The following is a 21,922-nucleotide window of genomic DNA, read 5'->3' as shown; positions in this document are numbered from 1 at the left end:
AACACAGCGGTTTGTCCTGGGCCAGACCGAGATATTAATCACCGGGGACAACATTTCGCGGCGGCTGGAAACCACTGTCCGCAGACAAGAGTTTATTGGCGGCGAGAACGGACACCCCAAAGTTCCAAAATAATCGATACAGCACTACCGCGAAGTTGCTGGCAGCAATGGTAAAAGTGGAGCCAAAATGTGGCCTTCATCATTATCATTGCTTTGTTGTACTGAACATAACGCGTACACGTTTGTCCTTCTTTCGTTTAGAGTAATTACACGGGTATTTTCACACTTCTCTGCTTCCCAAATGCTCTGGCAGTGACCAAGAACATAACACTGAATTATTACATCAGCCCTAACACGAAACAAAGCTTTTAACTACATTTGGGCTGGGTTATGTGCAATTCTATGAACATCTGGTCATTCGGCATTAACCTGAGGCAAAATCGTCGATTATGTTCAATAACGTCAATTATGGAAATGCGCACGATTTGCGGGTGTAGCCGAGAGACGTTTGATCGGAAGTTTTGTCTCAGGGGAAACGGGAGATGAGATGCCGTTCTGAGATGAGTTCTAATGCCCGGAATCCCTGCGTTATTTTCTTCCTTCATATATTGAATTGTCATTCTCAGCGGATATTTCATCCCATTCTTCAGCTTCTGTCTAAACTTAGACTGAGTCACTGCATGAATGCAAGCCTTTGTGCAACAGCTCAAGAGCATGTAGCTGGCTTGGTGCGCGATAATCATCGGATCAGAGTCACCTGTTGAAAAAGAAGCGCTTTGTAATTTGTGTTGACAGAAAAACTACAAAAGACGTCACCCAAAGCAGTGCGAAGTGAGCGGATCCAGCAAAGAGCAAGATGATGGACTTCCTTCTGTTTTCCATCTCAGCATCATTGTGAGTCGCATCATTCTTGCTGCGTCTCAGCCTCTTCCGGAGACTTCTGGCCGCTGAAATGTGTCCCACGATTAGATCATTGAGCAGTGATATCAGAAACATCGAGAGTCTTGGGTTAAAAATATAATGAATCCACCTGAAAATAAACTATGCCGCTTCAAAATAAAAAATTAGTTTCACTCTACAACGCACTGTACCCCGCGTAGTGTTAAATAGCTTTGAACAGTGATGCACCGGGGATGTTGTTACAACAGAACAGCACGATCACAGTCCAAATAACCATGACTGCAGTTTTCTTGGTGCAAAATTTAGTCCTCAGCTTCTGACAACATATGATCACATATCGATCAAATGTGAACGAGAGTGTAAACCACACCTAGCGGTCAGCGGCGGCATGATAAAGAGCCGTACGGAAAGAGCACACTTGGGTAATGTGCAAGACCCTTGTTGGGAAATATAATTCATTCATTTGACATAGTATCACGTTATTGGTCACGACCAACAGATCTGCCGTTGCCATGGCTACGAGGCAGCAAGAGACACGCCTGGAGATGCCGCCCTTTCCCCGGGACAGGGTCACAATCGCCACCGCGTTCGCTGTGATAAAGGAACAATCCGAAAATTCACATTCGTCCGCCACAGAACATTTACAGAGCTAGTTACAGCTGGTCTGATTGAACTCAGAACTCCAGTTACAGATTGGGGATGAGGATGGAACTGATCTCTGGAAAAACACTGGACATTCAGGCTCAGTTCAAAATGTTACATCAATAATCAAAACATAAATTTGAATTAATAACTTCATCAGGAGATCTTACTGGTGGGTCAAGCACGGATATTGGCGAATTGCTGAAAAATTCAGGAAATTCATAGGTGGAAGTATGAAATAATCGGAGGTAGATAGAAAGCAAAAGCTTCTCAAAGCGGCGGGAGGTGTAGAGGCGGTAAATACTAGAACAAAACAGGCCCTTCGGCCCACCATGTAAAGGAACTTTTCCCTGACCGGGAATCGAACCCGGGCCGCGGCGGTGAGAGCGCCGAATCCTAACCACTAGGCCACCAGGGAGGCTACTGATCTGAATACGTGATCAGCAGTGGAAACTTGATGGAAATGAGGTGTGCGATGGAAATGGTTCGGATTTCAAATCATGTTGCTCATGAAGCAGAACATTATGATCACTAAACAGCAAAAGCGGGATGGGGCTGGCGGGGATCATACCGGGAGTAACCGAAGAGGAGTGTTGGTCAGTTGATGCATGGAAACACTAAAATTAACTGAGTCTGTCTTTGCCTGTCGTGACTTTAAAGTCAAAACACAACACGCGAGAAACACCGGAAAACAAGCAAATCCTGGACATGAGGGCGTACGTTTTATGGTCAACGAAACGAAAAGTTACCGAGCTCGATAGTGCCGGAATAAAAGCTCAACTCGCCTGTCAATAGATTTGTGGCGAAGGAAAAGTAAAAGTCGGGCTGTCGCCGAGATAAAAGTTAGAAAATCTTTCATAGCCGATTCGTAACCTTGTTGTCTGGATGTAATCACTTACCCGGAACTCCAAATGCTACTAAAATCGGACAGTAAATCATCAGTGCCTGGGCCGTTGGATGCAGCGCGGAAAATGGATAAACTGCGATTGGAACCCACATTCTGGGGAAGAAGTGATGGGGAAGGTGGAGTCCACAGATTCGTGCTGGATGCCAACTGACAGCGGGTTACAGAGGCAGCCTTCATATCTGCTTCAGGGACTCTTCCACTGCGATCAGAAAAAAACGGGTAATTAAATGTTAGTTTTAGACAATTGAGCAGCTCGTCAACGGCTTTTGCAGACTTTGTTGTGCTGCACTGTTTCTGTCCACAAACCAAAAATAATATTTTGAACAGAGTGCACCCAAAATTGGGAGTAATATTATGATAAAACACTTTCATCGAATTCTTTATTAAATGCGGGTCTCCCACTGCATCACTGCAATACGTAAAACAGGAGCAGCGTCAGTTTTCTTATTGTGTGAAACGGGTCATTTAGAACCATAGAAACAGAGAACACAACCGCACAGAAAACAGGCCATTCGGCACTTTTAGTATGTGCCGAAACTTTATTCCGCCAGTCCCACTGCCCTGCATCCAGAACATAACACTACAAACCTCTCTCATCCATGTATCTATCCAATTTATTCTTAAAACTTAAGAGTGACCCACATTTACCACAACAGATGGCAGCCCGTTCTACACTTTCATCTCTCTGTGAAGAAGTTCCCCCAGTATTCTCCGTAAACCTGTCCACTTTCACCCTGAAGTCAAATCCTCTTGTAGTTATCTCTCCTAATCCCGGTGGAAAGAGCCTACTGTAGTGGTTGCTACCGCGGAATGAACACAAGACACGAGTCGTAGAGTTTCAGAACAGAACTGGTTTATTTCCCTGCCTTGCGCGGGTCTTTTTTAAGGGAGACTGTTACCGCCCAATGCAACCGGAAATGACGTATATGCTACGTCATCAAATCTTTCCCGCGCGCAGGGTCTTCCCGTCATTCGGGGAAGACGAATGCTCTCCGCCATCTTGGGCTAGGCCGCTCCGACGCCGTGCGACCAGACTGCCGAGCCGGTTCGCTTGCCCGGATGGTGAGTCGCTACACAACCCCCCCCCCTCCATAACCGGCGATACAGTCCCAAGGTCCCCGGGCTGTGCCAGCTGCCGCTTAGGGTGTCGGCCTCTGCGTCGCGGCGTTGAAACCTCGACAAGTTTTTGCATATCTAAATGGGCCGGTTTGAGGCGGTGCGTCGTGAAAATCTGTTCCCTGCCCCCAACGTCCAAAATAAAGGTGGATCCATTATTCCTGATGACTCGGAACGGTCCCTCATATGGTCGTTGCAACGGCGCCCGAGGTGTGCCCCTGCGAACGAAAACAAACTTACAGTCTCGTAGTTCTTTGGGCTGACAGGATGGGTCTTGACCATGCCGCGAGGTGGGGATCGGGGCCAAGTTGCCGAGCTTCTCGCGCAGTCTTTGTAGGACTGCTGGGGGTTGTTCCCCTTGGTCTCGAAGGGCAGGTATGAAATTCCCTGGGACAACTAAGGGAGCCCCGTACACAAGCTCAGCTGACGAAGCGCGGAGGTCTTCTTTGGGGGCAGTGCTTATGCCGAGCAGGACCCAAGGCAGTTCGTCAACCCAGTTAGGACCCTTCAGGAGGGCCATCAAGGCTGATTTCAGATGGCGGTGAAAACGTTCCACTAACCCGTTTGATTGAGGGTGGTAGGCCGTGGTGGTGTGCAGCTGCGTCCCCATCATGTTAGCTAATGCAGACCAGAGGCTGGAGGTAAATTGTGTGCCTCTCTCTGAAGTGATGTGAGCTGGAACACCAAAACGTGAGATCCAAGTTGTGAGCAGCGGCCGGGCACAGGAATCAGTCGTGATGTCAGATAGAGGGGTTGCCTCTGGCCACCTCGTGAACCGGTCCACGATGGTAAGGAGGTACCGAGCCCCTCTTGAAACCGGAAGAGCGCCTACGAGGTCGACGTGGATGTGGTCGAACCTTCTACGGGTAGGCTCGAATTGCTGTCGCGGAACCTTGGTGTGTTGTTGGATTTTCGATGTCTCGCAGTGCTGACAATTCCTGGCCCACACTCTGACCTGTTTGCGCAGGCCATGCCAGATGAACTTGCTGGCGACCAGCCGGACAGTGGATCTGATGGACGGGTGCGCCAAACCATGTACCGAATCGAAAACGCGTCTCCGCCAGGCTGCGGAAACTATAGGGCGGGGTTGACCTGCTGCGACTACGCAAAGGAGGGTCTGCTGACCAGGACCAACCAAGAAATCTTGCAGCTGCAGGCCCGAGATTGCGGTTTTGCAGCTGCGCAGTTCGTCGTCGGCTTGCTGTGCGGCAGCCAGGGCCTTATAGTCGATACCCAGGGACAAGCTGTGGAAGGTTGGTCTGGAAAGTGCGTCAGCAACGACATTGTCCTGCCCAGAGACACGTTGGACATCCGTTGTGAATTCGGAAATATAGGACAAATGTCTCAGCTGACGAGCTGACCAGGGATCAGAGGCTTTGGAGAAGGCAAAGGAAAAAGGCTTATGGTCGGTGAAGGCGGTGAAAGGCCTGCCTTCCAAAAAGTACCGGAAATGCCGGACCGCCAGGTACAGCGCTAGGAGTTCCCGATCAAAAGCGCTGTATTTCAGTTCGGGTGGTCTAAGGTGCCTGCTGAAAAATGCCAAGGGTTGCCAACTGCCTTCAATTAGTTGTTACAGTACCCCACCAACCGCGGTGTTGGATTCGTCCACCGTGAGGGCGGTTGGGACGTCTGTCCTAAGGTGTACAAGTATCGTTGCGTTTGCTAGGGCGTCATTGGCCTTAACGAAGGCAGACGCAGCCTCGTCGTTCCAGGCGATGTCCTTGCCCTTACCAGCCATCAGTGCGAACAAAGGACGCAGGATACAGGCTGCTGCAGGGATGAACCGATGGTAAAAGTTGACCATCCCCAGGATTTCCTGTAGGCCTTTGACCGGGCTGGGGCGGGCAAAATGGCGGATAGCGTCCACCTTGGCAGGTAGAGGTGTTGTTCCGTCGCTGGTGATTCTGTGGCCGAGGAAATCGATAGAGTCAAGCCGGAATTGACACTTGGCCGGGTTGATTGTGAGGCCGAAATCACGGAGACGGGAATACAGCTGGCGGAGGTGGGAAAGGTGTTCTTGGCGGTCACGACTGGCGATTAGTATGCCATCTAAGTAAATGAACACGAAGTCCAGGTCTCGGCCTACCGCGTCCATCAGCCGCTGGAAGGTCCGCGCGGCGTTCTTAAGGCCGAATGGCATTGGAAGGAATTCGAAAAGGCCGAATGGGGTCGTAATTGAAGTTTTTGGGACGTCATCCGGATGGACCGGGATTTAGTGGTATCCCCGAACGAGGTCCACTTTGGAAAAGATGCGGGCCCCATGTAGGTTCACAGCGAAGTCCTGAATGTGAGGAATGTGATAGCGGTCCGGGGTGGTGGCGTCATTTAGACTGCGGTAGTCGCCGCATGGCCTCCACCCGCCGGTGACTTTGGGGACCATGTGCAGGGGGGAGGCCCAGGGGCTGTCTGACCTGCGAACAATCCCCAGCTCCTCCATGCGACAGAACTCTTCCTTTGCCAGGTGGAGCTTGTCTGGAGGTAGGCGTCGAGCTCGGCAATGAAGTGGTGGCCCGTTGGTAATGATGTGGTGTTGGACCCTGTGTTTGGGCATAGAATTCATAAACTGAGGTGCCCAGAACTGATGGGAATTCGGCTAGAAGCTTGGTGAACTCGTTGCCGGACAGGAAAATGGAGTCCAAGCGCGAGGCTGGTAGGCTGGTTTCTCCCAGGGGGTAGGTCTGGGAAGGTTGTGGAGTGGACTGGCAGTTTTACCCTCGCAGGCCGAGTAACAGGTTGTGGTCCCGAAGGATATCGGCTCCTAGGAGTGGTTGGGCGACGGTGGCAAGGGTGAAGGTCCAGGTGAAACGGCTGCCGCCGAATTGTAACTGAAGTGTACGGGTACCGAAAGTCCGTATCGTTGTGACGTTTGCGGCATTGAGTACCGGACCTTGTTGCCTGTTATGAGTGTCGCGGCCGGTCGGGGGCAAAATACTGACCTCTGCTCCAGTATCGACGAGGAAACGCCGCCCGGACTGCTTGTCCCGAACGAATAGGGGGCTTTGTCGGTGGCCAGCCGCCGTAGCTGTTAGCGGCGGCTGGCGCTGGCGTTTCCCTGACTTGCAGGGTGGGCGGCATCGACGGGCCTCCGCGCCCCACCTCTGATGGTACAAACACAGTTGGTTGCCAGTGTCGTCGTCTGTGTTTCTGGGGCGTGTTCGCCCGGTTGCTGGGACTGGTTTAGGCGGGCGTTGATATCGCGGCCTAGGGATTTGGCCCGCGGACGAATCCAGCTCGTGTTTGATCTTCCAGAGGACATCTTCCCGGAAAGCCACCGCACGAGGGTTGCTGAAATCAGCGTTGGCCAACAGCAGGTGAACGTCATAGGGTCGTCGTTCGAGGAAGGCTTGTTCGAACATTAGGCAGGGCTTGTGCCCCTCGGCCAATGCCAGCATCTCATTCATTATCGCGGATGGGGATCTGTCCCCCAGGCCATCGAGATGAAGGAGGCGGTGGCGCGCTCACAACGGGAGAGGCCGAAGGTCCGAATCAGAAGATCTTTGACAGCTGGGTACTTATGTTCCTCCGGAGGGGACTGGATGAAATCACTGACCTGGGCGGCTGTCTCCTGGTCCAGAGAGCTGACCACATAGTAGTACTTTGTGTAGTCGGAGGTGATCCGCCGAAGGTGGAATTGCGCTTCGGCCTGGTGAAACCAGACGCAGGGACGAAGCGTCCAAAAGGTGGACAGCTTGAGTGCCAATGTGTTGGATGCTGCGTTGCAGCCCATTGTGTGGGTCCAAAATCCATTTGGACAGTCGGGGTCACCAATGTAGCGGTTGCTACCGCGGAATGAGCACAAAACCGAGTCGTAGAGTTTCTGAACAGAACTGCTTTATTTTCCCGCCTTGCGCGGGCCTTTTAAGGGAGACTGTTCCCGCCCAATGCAACCGGCAATGACGTATATGTTACGTCATCAAGTCTTTCCCACGCGTGGGTTCTCCCCGTCGCTCGGGGAAAACGAAGGCCCGCCGCCATCTTGGACCTCGCCGCTCCGACGCCTTGCGACCCGACTGCCGAACCGGTTCGCTTGCCCTGACGGTGAGTCGCTACACTACTAACATTTACTGTGTCCATACCCCTCATAATTTGGTAAACCTCTATCAAATCTCCCCTCATTCTTCTACGCTCCAAGGAATAAAGTCCAAACCTGTTCAATCTTTCCCTGTTACTCGACTCCTGAAGAACGGGCAACATGCTAGTAAATCTGCTCTGCACTTTTTCGATCTCACTGCGATCCTTCTGATAGTTCGATGACCAGAACTGCACACAATGTATCAAATTTGGGTTCACCACTGTGTTATGTATAACCTCACGATAACATCCAAACTCCTATACTCAATGCTTGATTTATGAATGCCAGGATGCCAAAATCTTTCTTTACAAGCCTGTCTACCTGCGACGCCACTCTCAGGGTATTATATATCTGAACTCACAGATCCCTTTGTTTCTCCGCACACCTCAGTGCCCTACCATTTTTTGTATGTCCTACTTGATTTGTCCTTCTAAAATGCAACATCTCACACTTGTCTGCATTAATTCCATCTGCCATTTTCTGGCCCATTTTTCCAGTTGGTCCAGATCCCTCTGCAGGCTTTAAAAGCCTTGCTCTCTGTCCACAAAGCCTCCAATCTTAGTGTCATCGGCAAACATGCTGTTCTATTTACCACATTATCTTCTAGATTACTGAGATAGACAACAAACAACAGTGATCTCAGTACAGATCCCTGAGGCACACCACTAGTCACAGGCCTCGAGTCTGAGAAACAATCGTCCGCTACCACTCTTTGACTTTCCCCACGCAGCCAGTTTCGCATCCAGTTTACAACCTCTCCATGGAATCCTAGTGTCTGAACATACTGAACTAACTCTCCATGTGGGGCCTTCTCAAAGGCTTTACTAAAGTCCGTGCAGACAACATCCACAGCCTTTCCTTCATCTACCTTCTTGGTAACCTCCTCGAAAAAATCTACAATATTCGTTAAACACGATCTACCACGCACAAAGACATGCGGACTATCCTTAATTAGCCCTTGGTTGTCCAAATACTTGTATATCCGATCTCTCAGAACAACACCTAATAATTTACTTTCTACTGATGTCAGGTCCACCGCCTGTAATTGCCTGGTTTACTTTTAGAGCCTTCTTTCAACAACAGAAAGACATGAGTTACCCTCCAGTCCTCCGGCACCGCATCCGTGGCGAAGGACATTTTAAATATATCTGTCAGGCCTGTGAAATTTCTACACTAGTCTCTGTCAAGGTCCGACGAAATATCTTGTCAGGCCCTGGGGATTTGTCTACCTTTATTCGCTTAAAGGCAGCGAACACCTTGAATCTCTATACGTTCCATGACACTACTGCTTGTTTCCCTTCCTTCCATGTAGACAATGTCGGTTTCCTGAGTAAATAATGATGAAAAAATACGGTTGAAGATCTCCCCCATCTCCTGAGGGTCCACACATGGACGAGCACTCTGATATTCTCGGGGAGCTTACTATCCTTTCACCCTTAATATACTTGTAGAAACCCACGGATTTACCTTCACACTATCTGCCAAAGCAACCTCATGTCTTTCTTTTGCCTTTCTGATGTCCTTCTCTAGTATTTTATAACATTTTCTACTCTCTTCGAGTACGTCATATTTTCCGAGTTGCCTATACCCGCTATACACTTCCCGCTTTTTCTTAAGCAGATCACCAATATCCCTTGAAAACCAATGTTCCCTATGCCTGTTAACTTTGCCCTTAATTCTGACAGGAACATGCATGTTATGCACTCTCAAAATTTCGCCTTTGAAGGACTTCCTCTTACCGAACACATGTTTGCCAGTAAACAACTTATCCCAAACCACTCTTCCCAGATCCTTTCTCACTTCCGTAATATTGCTTTTCTCAAATTTCGAATATCAACTCGAGGACCAGACCTATCCTTATCCAGAATGAACTTGAAACTAATGACATTAATGCCACTGGATACAAAATGTTCACCAACACATACTTGTGTCTCCTGTCCTGTCAGGTTCCCTAATAGGAAATCAAGTATTGCATTCTCTCTCGTTGGTACGTGTATATATCGATATAGAAAACTTTCCTGAACACATTTCAAAAATTCCAAGCCCTCCAGCCCTTTCACATTGTGTACATTTCTGCCGATGTGGCAATTTAACTCCCCGAACTAAACCCACCTGACACCGTTTAGCTCAGAGCACGAAGATTCAAATACATTTCAAGCAACTGGGGGATTAGGCTCGCAATGGGTTGAAGATGAATGAAAAATACAGGCTCCTAAACCAATAAATAGTGATAATAAATCGGCGTAGTGGTGTGAGATCAGTGTTAGGTATGATTGGATAATGGCCTTGAACTGTTCAGAAGTTTTGTTGCATTCGTGTAAGATTTCCCCGCACCTGCTTGTGCTGAATACGAGCGCTGGAATGAAACTCCCAGACAAGTTATAACTGGATGAGTTTAACCGGTGGGTTGCAGGGGCGATGACCGAGAGACGATTCACACGTTGACTAATGATAATTTCAATGGAGCCAACTATGAGAAACATCGAAATGTAGAAAGTATAACAGAATGACCGGGTAATTGGAGTCTTCCTCGCCATTCAGCACGATTCCGGGCTGACCATCGATTACCACACCATATACCTGCTCCGTCTGCAAACACACTGAAACATTTGGCGTCCAGAGATACATCTGCTGCCTTCTGAAGCTCGGCCCCTGCAGATTTCTGAGATTGGGAGTCATTTCCTCGCTCAGCAAGTGAAGAGATTTATCCTCATTGTGATTATCAAAAACAGTGCTGTTCCTTTGTACATCAAAACCGAGAACTACAGCATCCAAACCTCAGAGTGTTAAAGTGGGTAGCGGCAATTTACTTATTTCAATCAAGAGTCACTTCTCAATCCTTTCACCTTTACTTTGAACCCGTGACCTCTAGCGCGAGTGTTCTCCTGCAAATGAAACAGCCTCCCAAAACTCACTTTGACTCAGGCGCTGATTACTGAGTACAGTTCAAACGGATATCACGCTGCCTTCACCACTTGGAAGAAATATTTCCAGTCTCTCTCATCCATCTTTCAAATAGTTGTCCCTCATAGCACGAAACATTCTCCTCCGCCTTTGCTGGACCTTCGCAAATGCCTTAACATCCTTTCTGTAATTGGGCGACTAGAACAAAACTGCTCACGTGGAGACCACACCAATTCTGTGGAAGAAAACACAGCACAACTGCCACATGTTTTGTATTCCCATGTGCGGTTCAGCATCGAGGTGACCATGCCATATTGAGCGCGTTCTCACTGAGCCCAACCGCGTTCAATGACTTCTGTTCACATACCCTGAGCGGCCTTTGCACCTGCACGCATTTCAAAAGAAAATCGTTCACTCGATCTTGCTTGTCCTCATTCTCTGTTAAAGTGTCATACCGCGCGTTTCTCCAGCTTAAACTGCATCTGTCATGCGATTATATCCATTGTATGTATCACCTTCCTCCTGGCTGTTCAAACATGCCCAGCCTCGTGTCCACCGCATATACAGAAAATGTACTTTGCACCTCGAATTACAGGTCATCAATAAATTTTAAAAAAGAATAAGGAGAGACCTCAACACCAGTCCCTGGGTACTTCATTATTCCTCTTCCTACACAAGATAAGAAGCCACTCAAAGACGACAGAACAGAAACAGGCCCTACGCTGACCATGATGGCAGTCTAGTTCATACTATCGGCCTGTACGTGGTCTGTACACATTCATCTCCTGTATTTTCATGTGTCTGTATGAATGCAACTGAAATGTCGCTATCTTATCGCTTTTCACCCTTCCCCTGGCAGCGCGCTTCCCCTGATACATTCCACTCGCTGTGGAATAAAAGCTTGTCTCGCAAATATCGTTGAAGTTTCTCCTCTCTAATATTACACTGATGCCTTTCAGTATTTGACGGTTCTACCCGGGGAAAAACACTCCTTATATGCCTCTCATAATTCTATCCGGTCGCCCTTAGCTCTCCGACGCGCCACAGAGACAATCCAAGTTCGTCCAACCTCTCCTTTTAGCAAATACTTTCTATTAGAGATACCATCCTGGTGAGACATTTCTGCTACCGTCTCTAAAGCCCCTCTGCAATGTGGCGACCAGGACTGCACACAGTACTCCAAATGCGACCCAACCAAAGTTTTGCACAGTTCATCCTGAGGAAAGACCTCTTGCTTCCCATGCAAACTTGGTCTCTCATAACTTCGTCCGGTCGCCTCTCAGCCTCCGACGTTGAAAAGGAAACAATCCAAGTTTTTGGACAACCTCTCCATTTCTCAAACACTTTCTATTCCAGGAAACATCGTGGTTAACCTCCACTGCACCCTGTCCAAATTATTCACATCTTTTCCTGTAAAGTGGTGACCAGAACTGCACACAATACTCCAAATGTATCCTCAATAACATTTTATACAGCTTGAACATCATTTCCCAAACTTTACACTCAGTACATCGATCCATGAAGGTAAATATGCCTCACGCCTTCCGAATCACCCAATCCACTTGTTTTGCCACTTCAGGGAGATATGGACACGCACCCAAAGTTTGATCTGCTCATCAATGCTCCGATGAGTACGACTATTTACTGTATACTTTCCTCTTGCACGAGCTCCTTAAAATGCAGCACTTCACACTTGTCCGGATAAAGCTCCATCCGCCAGGTTTTCCGCCCAAATTTCCGCCTGATCTGTATCCTGCTTCATCCTCTGACAACCTCCGTCGCTGTCCAAAGCTCCACCAATTTTGATTCTTCAGCCACCACTATACCCATACTGTGATCATGAATTCAACGCCAGACGCATCAACATTTTCGATCTCATAGAAACTGGGGAAAGGCTTTTCAGAAGTCCATGTACACCTCACCGACTGCATCACCCTCAGCAGTCCTATCAGTTACCACATTAAAAAAACTCATCAGGATTAAACTCGAGTTGTCCTTCACAAATCTGTGCTGATCTGACCTAATTAATTACTGTTCCTCCAAGTGACTCGTAATCTTCTCTTGATCCATTGTTTCTGATAGTTTTCCAACCACAGAGGTTAAACTATCTCTACAAGAGCTGTTCATGTTGTTAACGGGACAACTGGGCTCACGGACTCAAACTACGTGCTTGACCATTTCGGAGAGTGATGAGGAGAAGCGCTTTCACACACACTGGATTAAATTGTTGTCGTTGGAGTTCGCTGCCGTGTCAATTCAGTCAAAGAAACGGCTGTCGATAGAATGTTCAATGCTAAATTATGTACAACATTCGCGACGTCGCTCATACGTGTTCATTATCTTACAGACAAAAATAATAAACACACTTGAACTGTTGTACTCATCAACAAATGGAAATGGATCCATTCAATTCTAATATAATGAGCACATTCAAAATCATCGCACAATACATCTGTAGCTATTTGACACCCTCCGCACATCCATCCGCACCCCTGTCTTCAAACCCAATAACTCCCAAATCCTACAACATGTGTAGAACAACGTGCATTTAGAACGTGTTGTTTCTTTGTCTGAAAAACATAGCTCCGACCGAAGGGAAGCTCTCTCCACCGAAGCTCCCTGAGCTGCTCAACGCAGCAATAACATTTGCTGTTTTCATTTTTATTTCCACTGCCTCAGAAATTCTGAGAAATTCAACCAGTTCAGGCAACAATTTGGAAGCATTTCTGCTGTGCTGTGAAACAGAAGGAGACAAAGGTGGAAGATCTTCTCAACGAACTGTAGTTTCCAAACGCCCTCCGCATCCAACCACACCATGATCCGCGCCATGATTTAGTTTTTCTTAGCCTGATCAGTCCCGTCTATACCCGTGGTAAAATCCAACTCAGCATCCCTGTTGTGGTGCGCCGAGTGCCTCACACTGTTCCATTAGCACTGCTGCCTTTGAATTACCGTTTCATTTCTGGAAACACAAACATACAATTACCTCTGCAGATTTTCTGATACTTTATTTGCAATTTTATTCTGTCATCTTTCGCTTTCGTCCATACTCTTTAATTTTCGTTTTCAAAATCCTTTCCGGTTAAAATTCGCCGAAGTAAAAATTAAATTATTCACAGTCTCCCGTTCTCTCGGCTGTCAGCATCACTTGCTCCTTTAATATGTGACATAAACTCGATTTCCCTGCGGGAGCTACGATGGCCGAGTGGATTAGGCGTTGGATTAAAAATCCAATGGGCGTTTCCCCGCGTAGGATAGAACCCTGTTCGCAGCTGGTTTACATTTACCCGAGAGGTTACAATCAAATTTCACACCAAAGGGATTGGCTGAAAATCATCAGCTTTTGCGGTTAAACCGAGTGCCTTCTGCTGTTGCATGGACGTTAGGGCCTAAATTAATATCCACGTTTGTTCAACAGGTGAGACAGCATCCATAGAGACAGAGGATGAGTCAACTTTTCTGGTCAGCGACCTTCCAGCGAGGAATGAAATGTCACTGAGCAAGAAAACAGATCGATGTTATTTTGTCGACATTGTCAGATTGTGTTTGAGGCGAAAGATAAAACTGTTTGGGTGGATCGAGTCCGATGGGGTCATGAGGATCCGGGTACAATGGAGGAGCAGCTGAGTGATTTCTGTCCAAGGTGGACTCTGTCTGAGCTGTCCGCAGATGGATCAAAGACATTGCATGGCCCACTCCGGTGCCGTCATATTTATATATTTTCTTTCAGAAGGCACTTTACCTTCCATTTTGGATAGTTTTCTAAGCACCTGACTTAGCAGACGGTCTTTGATTCAGGTATCACATCAGCAGATAATGTGTAAAACTAAACTTCAGGGATTGGGAGTAATGTACTGGCATGGCTTGAAAACTGGTTGAAGGAGAGGAAAATGAAGGTAGTAATCCGATAGTCAGGACATTAAAATAGACAGTCAGATGAGGAAACAGAATGCAACATTTGGAAGTTTGCCGACAGCGCAACACTGGGTGGGACTGTGAAAAGTGAGGAGGATTTTTGTGAAGATGTGTTGTGAGGATCCAAGGAAGATTTTGGACAAACTGACCGAGGGACATTTGGCGTTCTGTCAGAGTTTGCGGTGATGCGTGATAAAAATATGTAGAATTGAACACATTAGATCCCGTTTCACAGAAAATACTTGCGAACGATTCGTTTTGCCTGTAAAACCAGGCCCAATAACGACAGGCGACATGGCACACCCAAACATAACAGCAAAGTACGAGTCCAATTCACACAGACCCAGAGGGACCCCATCCAGTCCTGACCGGGCAAAGACAGAATCAAACGTTTCAGTGTTCATTCTGGAAATTTGGCGGATTAAAGGGAAAAAATCTCAACATTCAAAATTTGCCGCCCTGAAATTGTATTCATGTAATCTCAATATCTTCGAGCCATCGTTACCCTGTAACACAAAACTGGGATGATTTGCGAATGTGCTTCCATATCGATACGCCGGAGAAGACTGTTGAACACTGACTTACACAATTTGCTTATTTGTCAGGAAAATCCAGGTGGACAAACTTCGAATCAGGTAGTTTCTCGCCACGGCAATTTTTTGGGCTAGAATGGCACCGAAAGTACGATGGAATAAAATATTATTTCATGCAGCAAATAACAGGGTCGCAGTGACTTCGCCAGCAGGGAAGGAGAATCAAATCCAGTGTTCAGCTGGGAGCTGCATAAGTCGCTGGAATGAAAAAAGTAAAATGAATCACGTTGCCGGAAGCTGAGTTGCGTCTGGTTGAGGAGGACTCAATGGGTGGCTCTCACAATGAGACAGTGTACGCTCGATTGGCATAATGGATCCTTCCTTGCTGCAGCCATTCTGTGATATTTGTGCTTTTGTGCTTTTCATGTGAAGAAATGAAAATCCAGTTTCAGGTCAAGGAAGTTGATCCATTAGAACAACTCGTGCAATTAAGCCCTGTGTATTTCCTTATCCTGAAGAATAGCGCGGAACGCAAGGCACTGCTGTTGTCTGTGAGGACAATCCGGTCGCGATCCTTTCATCAGAGCAGTATATCAGCGCTGGTTCAAGAAAGAGAAAATGCACCTGCTAGGGAAACAATACTGGAACGTCATGGATCACAAAGTGTCCGGAACTGCTACAATTCAATGTGGGACTTTAAAAAAAACGGTGATCTCATTGATTAATTGACCACTTGATACATCTCAACGTGATCATGACTGGGATCAGCTTCATAATGAAATCAGTCCCTGCCCCGAGATATTAAAACATCCTCAATTTCTGTTGAATTCGAGGCAATTTTCTGTATCCAATTTCCCTGAGCCATAATTTGACAACGTTCCCAAATATTTCTGCTTCGATCGAATCCGCGCTGATTGTCACCTTACTGTGCCACACATTTCCAGCATGTTCGTGTATCGCATGACGGCAATCACACTTTTAAATCAGAAGACCTGCCCTCCATCAAACTGCACGGTTGCCCTCCACAGAAAAGTCACAGACCAATCCACACAAAACCACGAGGAAGTCGACTCCATTTAAAATGTGTAGCTTCCAATGAGCTTGAACGGGCTGACCAAAACCTCTGTGGGATGTGTGGAGATTTGGTTCATGAATTCTTTCCCAAAACACACGCCATTTTCATTCACAAACAAATCACTGCTGAAATGCACGCTCATCACAGAGTGAAACAATGCGGATTTCCTGTTATTAAATTCTCCAAACTCTTTCCAGAACAAACTGACCGAACAATACGATGACATCACAAGTGATACGGGGACGTGCAGGTGTGCTGACGTCCAGAACTGCGGAACAAATCTGTGGGCATAAACAGTGGACTTGTGCAAGTTGTGGTAATGACTTTCCCCGGTGTTTCTTTCACTAACTCAGTTACAGAGAATTGCACACGGTAAACTGACAGCTGAAGGAAAACCGGCCAAATCAATGCATGTTTCCGTCAGAAAGTGACCTACAACTGGAAACAATCTGATCACCTCCCTTGGCGTTGATATCGTCCCACTCATCTACAATACACAAGCTAAGATTACTATGGCTACTCTTCACCAGAGAATGAAAAAGGGTTCGGCATCATTCAGTGGATGCATTGTATACACATCCGGGCTACGCACAGAACACCTCCAGAGCCCACGGCCTTAACCGATCATCAGGAAAAGAACAACAGGTGTATTGGGAAAACGACCACATGCTATTTCCCCTTCATGTCGTTTATCGACCTGATGGGAAATATTCTTCACTTCAATGCTCCAAGTGACATGATGGTCGCCATTCGATCTGGTCATCTCTGTCGGACCACAGAACACTCCTTCCCGCAGTTAAAGTTCAATGACGTGTATGTCCAAACATATCCAACAACGAGGATCAGATTCCACACAGACAGCGCCGGAGCTCAAGATTGAACCCGCATCCCTGGGGCTATGAGGCAACAACTGCGCTCATTAAAATTCGAAGCTGACAACAACGTTATTTTCGTTCAACGGCAAAGGACCGTGGCAGGACTCGAACCTGCAGTCTTCTGATCATTCCAACATTTGTTACCGCAATCAGACGCCTTCTCCATTAGGCCACACGGTCGCTGGCACCATAGACCAGTGAATACAGTCCTCAGCACGTCCAGACACAACGCCTTCAAACCGTCTGCCAGTTTCCTCAGATCTAAAACATGGAACTCCGTCCCTGACAGCATGTGGGAGCACCATCACAAGAATTATGGCAGCGTTTCATGAAGGCCAGCACCTTCCCATTGGACAATGAATGCAGGCCTTACAAACTGAATGAAGTGAAAGCATGAAAATCTTGGAAAATGATGCACTCAGACAATCGGGTAAAGGAACCTTAGGTGTCGCAAGAGATGTTGATCTTAATCAAGAATAATACAAAATAAGCGTATGTAAAATTTCGGAAGCTAAATTCAAAGGAACTCCGAAATTTTTAAAGAAGCTGGAAAAGAAATGAAGAATAGAATTAGGACAGTCAGGAGGGGCCACGAAGAGTATTTGTCATGTTTTATTAAGGAGAATCCTAAGGTATCTTATGTATCCATCAAGAAGAAGACAATAACTGGTGAGATTGTAGGACCACTCAAAGATAAAGGAGGTAACATGTGCTTCGAGTGGAGGGAGTATGTGGGCGAGTTATTAAATGAATACATTGCGTCGGTATTTACCAAGGGGAAGAACTTAGTGGATAGTGAGATCATTGTGGAGCATGCTGATATGCTGGAGAATTTTGAGATAAACAAAGAGGGAGTTTTGTGATTCTTAAGAAACATTATAGTGGCTGACTCCCCAGGACCCGATGGGGTATACTCAAGGTTATTGAGAGAGGCGAGATTGCTGGAGCATTGACCGAGAACTTCGTGACCCTCTCCAGGCACAGGAGAGGTCGCATATGACTGGCGAGTAGTCAATGTTTTTCTTTAATTAACGGGGATAATCCTGGAAACTATGGACCGGTGAATCTCACGTTAGTGGCAGGGAAGCGATTGTCGAAGATTCCGAGTGATAGGATTTATGAATATTTGGAAAACCATGGCCTAATTAGGGACAGTCAGAATGGCTTGGAGCGGGGCAACTTAATTGAGATTTCTCGAGGAGAAGGCGAGTGTAATTGATGAAGGTGGAGCTGTCGATGTTGTCTACATGGATTTAACTGAGTGGATTGACAAGGTCCCTCATGGTAGGTTCATCAAGAAGATTAAAGTGCATGACGTCCACGGAAACCTGGCTGTTTTTAATTCAGAAGTGGCTTGCTTATTCAAGACAGAGGATAGTGATAGATGGGCCTTAATCTGGCAGGAGGCCTGGAACTAGTGGTGTTCTGCAGGAATCCAAAATGGGACCTCAGCTGTGTGTGATACATGACAATGACATGGAAGAAAATTTAAATGGGTGGGCTGGTTTATTCTCAGTCGATACGAAGATTGGTTATGTTCCGGATACGGCAGAAGATTGCCAAAGAATGCCACGGTATACATAATTTGCGGGCTGCACCCAGAACACTCTACACAAAATATGCATTTCGTTGTGTGTTTCAATGCACATGTGATTAATAAAGGTATGTAATCTAATCCAATCTAATATTATATATATACAGCGGCATACAGAAGTTTGGGCACCCCTGGTCAAAATTTCTGTGAATAACTAAGCGAGTAAAAGACGACCTGATTGCCAAAAGGCAGAAGGTTAAAGATGACACATTTCTTTAATATTTCAAGCAAGGTTACTTTTTATTTCCAACTTTTACAGTTTCAAAATAAGAAAAAAAGGAAAAGAGCCCACAATCTGTGGATAGACCACAAACGAGCAGTGCATTTAAGTCGGCCCAAGATTCTCACAGAATTAGAAGCCTTTTGCAAGGAAGAATGGGCGTAATACCCCAAAGAAGAATTGAAAGACTCTTAGTTGAATAGAAGCGTTTACAAGCTGTGATAGTTGCTAAAGTACTGAACATGCAGGTTGCTCAAATTTTTGCTTCAGGCCCTTTTCTTTTTTTGTTATTTTGAAACTATAAAAGATGGTTATATAAAAGGTTATAGGTGTAAATATATATATAAACTTATTCAGTTGCAGATAGGTGCGGGGAAATAGCAGATGCAGTACAATCTGGCGACATTTGGGTGGATTATCTCCCTTAGCACGTTGGGAGATCAAATGTACAGGGACATTGCACAGTTACTTGCAGGACCCATAACAGTGTTGATGTACAGAGAGAACTTGGGGTCCAAGTCCATAGCTCCCTGAAAGAGGTTATATTGGTTGACAGGGATAAGAAGAATGCATATTGCATAATTACATTTGTTTGTCCAGGTTTTGAGTTCAGGAGTCTGGATGCTGTGTTGCAACTTTATGAAATTCTGGATAGGACACACTCTATTCTGGTCACCTCATTACAGGAAGGAAGTGCAGACTTTGGAGGATGGCGAGGAGGTTCATCAATATGCTGCCTGGATGAGAAGGCATATGTCATCAGGAGGGGTTGGAAAAATGGTGCACATCTATAAACACCTGCCCCAACCCTTCATTGGTGCACACCTCTAACCCGCGGCCCAGCTCTTCAATGATGCATGTCGAAACACCTGCCCCAACTCTACAATGCCGCACACCTTTAAAATCCTGCCCCAACACTTTAATGGTGCACACCTCTAAAGCCATGCCCCAAATATTCAATGGTGCACACCTCTAAATCCATGACCGAAATCTTCACTGGTGCACACGTCAAAATCCCTACCCGATCTATTCAATTGTGCACATTTCTGTACTCCTTCTCCAACTCTTGAATGGTGCACACGGCTAAACCCCTGCTCCAACTCTCCAATGGAGCACACCTCTAAATCCCTGCCCCCTCTTCAATCGTGCACACGTCTACACGCCGGCCCAGCTCTTCAATGGTCCATTCCTCTCAACCATTCCCCAACTCGTCAATGGTGCACACTCTAAACCCCTGCCGCAACTTGTCAATGGTGCACACCTCTAGACCCCTGCCCCAACACTTCAATGGTGCACTCCTCTAAACCCCTGCCCCAACACTTCAATGGTGCAAACGTCTAAACCATTGCCCCATCTCTTCAATGGTGTACACCTCTAAACCCCCGCCTCAACGCTTCAATAGTGCACAGCTCTAAACCCCTGCCCCAACTCTTCAATTGTGCACATCTCTAAACCCCTGCCCCAACTCTTCAATGGTGCACACGTATAAATCCCGGCCGCACGTCTTCAATGCTTCACACCTCTAAATCCCTGTGACAACTCTTAAATGGTTCTCACCTATAAACCCCTGCCCCAACTCTTCAATGCTCCATACCTCGAAACCCGGGCCGCAACTTTTCAATGGTGCACACCTCTAAAACCCTCACGCAACTTCTATGGTAGGGAGGGTTGTGCCCGTGATGGAGCTGACTGAGCTGCATCCTTGCGCAGCGTCTTGCGATCGTGCACATCGGAACCTCCATACCAGGCGGTGATGCAAACAGTCAGAATGCTCTCCAGCATACATCTGTAGAAATTTCCAAGAGTCCTTGGTGACCTATCAAAGTAATGTTGTTTGAGTAATAAACAATGGTAACCAGAGAAAACTCCCCAGTTATTCTTCTCATCATCGTTGGATCCTTTGAGAATGATAGAGTTGGGCGGCACAGTGATAGATTCACTGCCTGCCACATCTCCAGGGACCCGGGTTTGATCCCTACTGCCGGTGACGTGTGTGTGTGTGTGTGTGTGTGTGTGTGTGTGTGTGTGTGTCTGTGTGTGTGTGTGTGTGTGTGTGTGTGTGTGTGTGTGTGTGTGTGTGTGTGTGTGTGTGTGTGTGTGTGTGTGTGTGTGTGTGTGTGTGTGTGTGTGTGTGCGTGTGTGTGCGTGTGTGTGTGGTGTTTTCCCGTTCTCCCTGTTTCAGTCCGGGTGCTCCGCATTCCCTCTGCATCTCAACGACATAGACTTGATTGGTGCACTGGTCACTGTAAATTGCCTCTAGTAAGAGTGAGTGGTACGTTTCGGGTGCCGTTGATGGGAAATAAGGACACTTCCTAAAATCTGATTAAATTGGGTGGTTCGTGGCCCATTACCCTGCTCTATCTCCCTGTGACCCAGAGAGCCCTTCGCCTACCATGTCCATGTCGAATATCAAGCATTATTTTCATTCACGAGAGAAAATTAAAATATACTTGGGTTACAACATTTGATCTCTTAAATTCCCCGAGTAATAACATTATGGCTCATCCGCCTCCGTCCCAATTGGCCCTTGTTTCATTAATTCCTTCACATCCCCAAATCCTATGACGTCACTCAACGATTCAAAGTCAACGTAGAGTTTATTCTCAGATGCACAAGTCCATGTGTGCACAGGTGAAATGAAAAAAACTTACTTGCAGCAGCATCATAGGCACAAAAGATCAGATTAGCGATATGCACAAAAAATAAATTTACTTAGACAGTTTTTTTTACAAGAAAGAACAGAATTAGAACACAAGAATCAAAGTTCATTGTAGTGCAAAGTGGTCGCGGTGTTGCTGTAGTGCGGTAGCTCAACGTTGGTAACATCAACTCAAAGTTAATAATATCAACTCAAAGTTGATGAAACTAACACAAAGTTAATAACATCAGCTCAAAGTTGATAACAAGATGACATCTGTGCTAATCTTCTATAGAAATGCTGCAGGGCACCCAGTGATTTTGTGCACTCATGCCAATGCAGATACATGGTAACGAAAAGGATATTTTTAGAATCAGAATCAGGTTTATTATCACTGACACATGTCGTGAAATGTGTAATTTTGTAGGAGCAGTACAGTGCAAGATAAAAAAAACTACGATACAAAAATAAATAAATGGTGCAAAAGGAGGAATAACGAGGCAGTGTAATGGGTTCATGAGCCGTGGAGGA

At 46.6% G+C, this 21,922-nt stretch overlaps 3 non-coding genes across 3 annotated transcripts; 1 reads left to right on the top strand and 2 right to left on the bottom strand.

Moving 5' to 3' along the window:
- Positions 1–1,888: 1,888 nt before the first annotated feature.
- On the bottom strand, positions 1,889–1,960 carry trnae-cuc (transfer RNA glutamic acid (anticodon CUC)). The gene has a single exon. It is a non-coding gene; the product is annotated as a tRNA-Glu (tRNA).
- Positions 1,961–13,732: 11,772 nt separating this feature from the next.
- Positions 13,733–13,815, top strand: trnaf-aaa (transfer RNA phenylalanine (anticodon AAA)). Its single transcript has one exon. It is a non-coding gene; the product is annotated as a tRNA-Phe (tRNA).
- A 3,214-nt stretch (positions 13,816–17,029) lies between these two features.
- Positions 17,030–17,119, bottom strand: trnar-gcg (transfer RNA arginine (anticodon GCG)). The gene is given in 2 exon segments: positions 17,030–17,065; positions 17,083–17,119. It is a non-coding gene; the product is annotated as a tRNA-Arg (tRNA).
- Between the last annotated feature and the right edge of the window lie 4,803 nt (positions 17,120–21,922).

Source organism: Pristis pectinata, chromosome 14, assembly GCF_009764475.1.
Source record: "Pristis pectinata isolate sPriPec2 chromosome 14, sPriPec2.1.pri, whole genome shotgun sequence".
Taxonomy (NCBI): domain Eukaryota; kingdom Metazoa; phylum Chordata; class Chondrichthyes; order Rhinopristiformes; family Pristidae; genus Pristis; species Pristis pectinata.
Note: the sequence above shows the minus strand (reverse complement) of the source record. Positions and strands in the feature narration are given on the sequence as shown.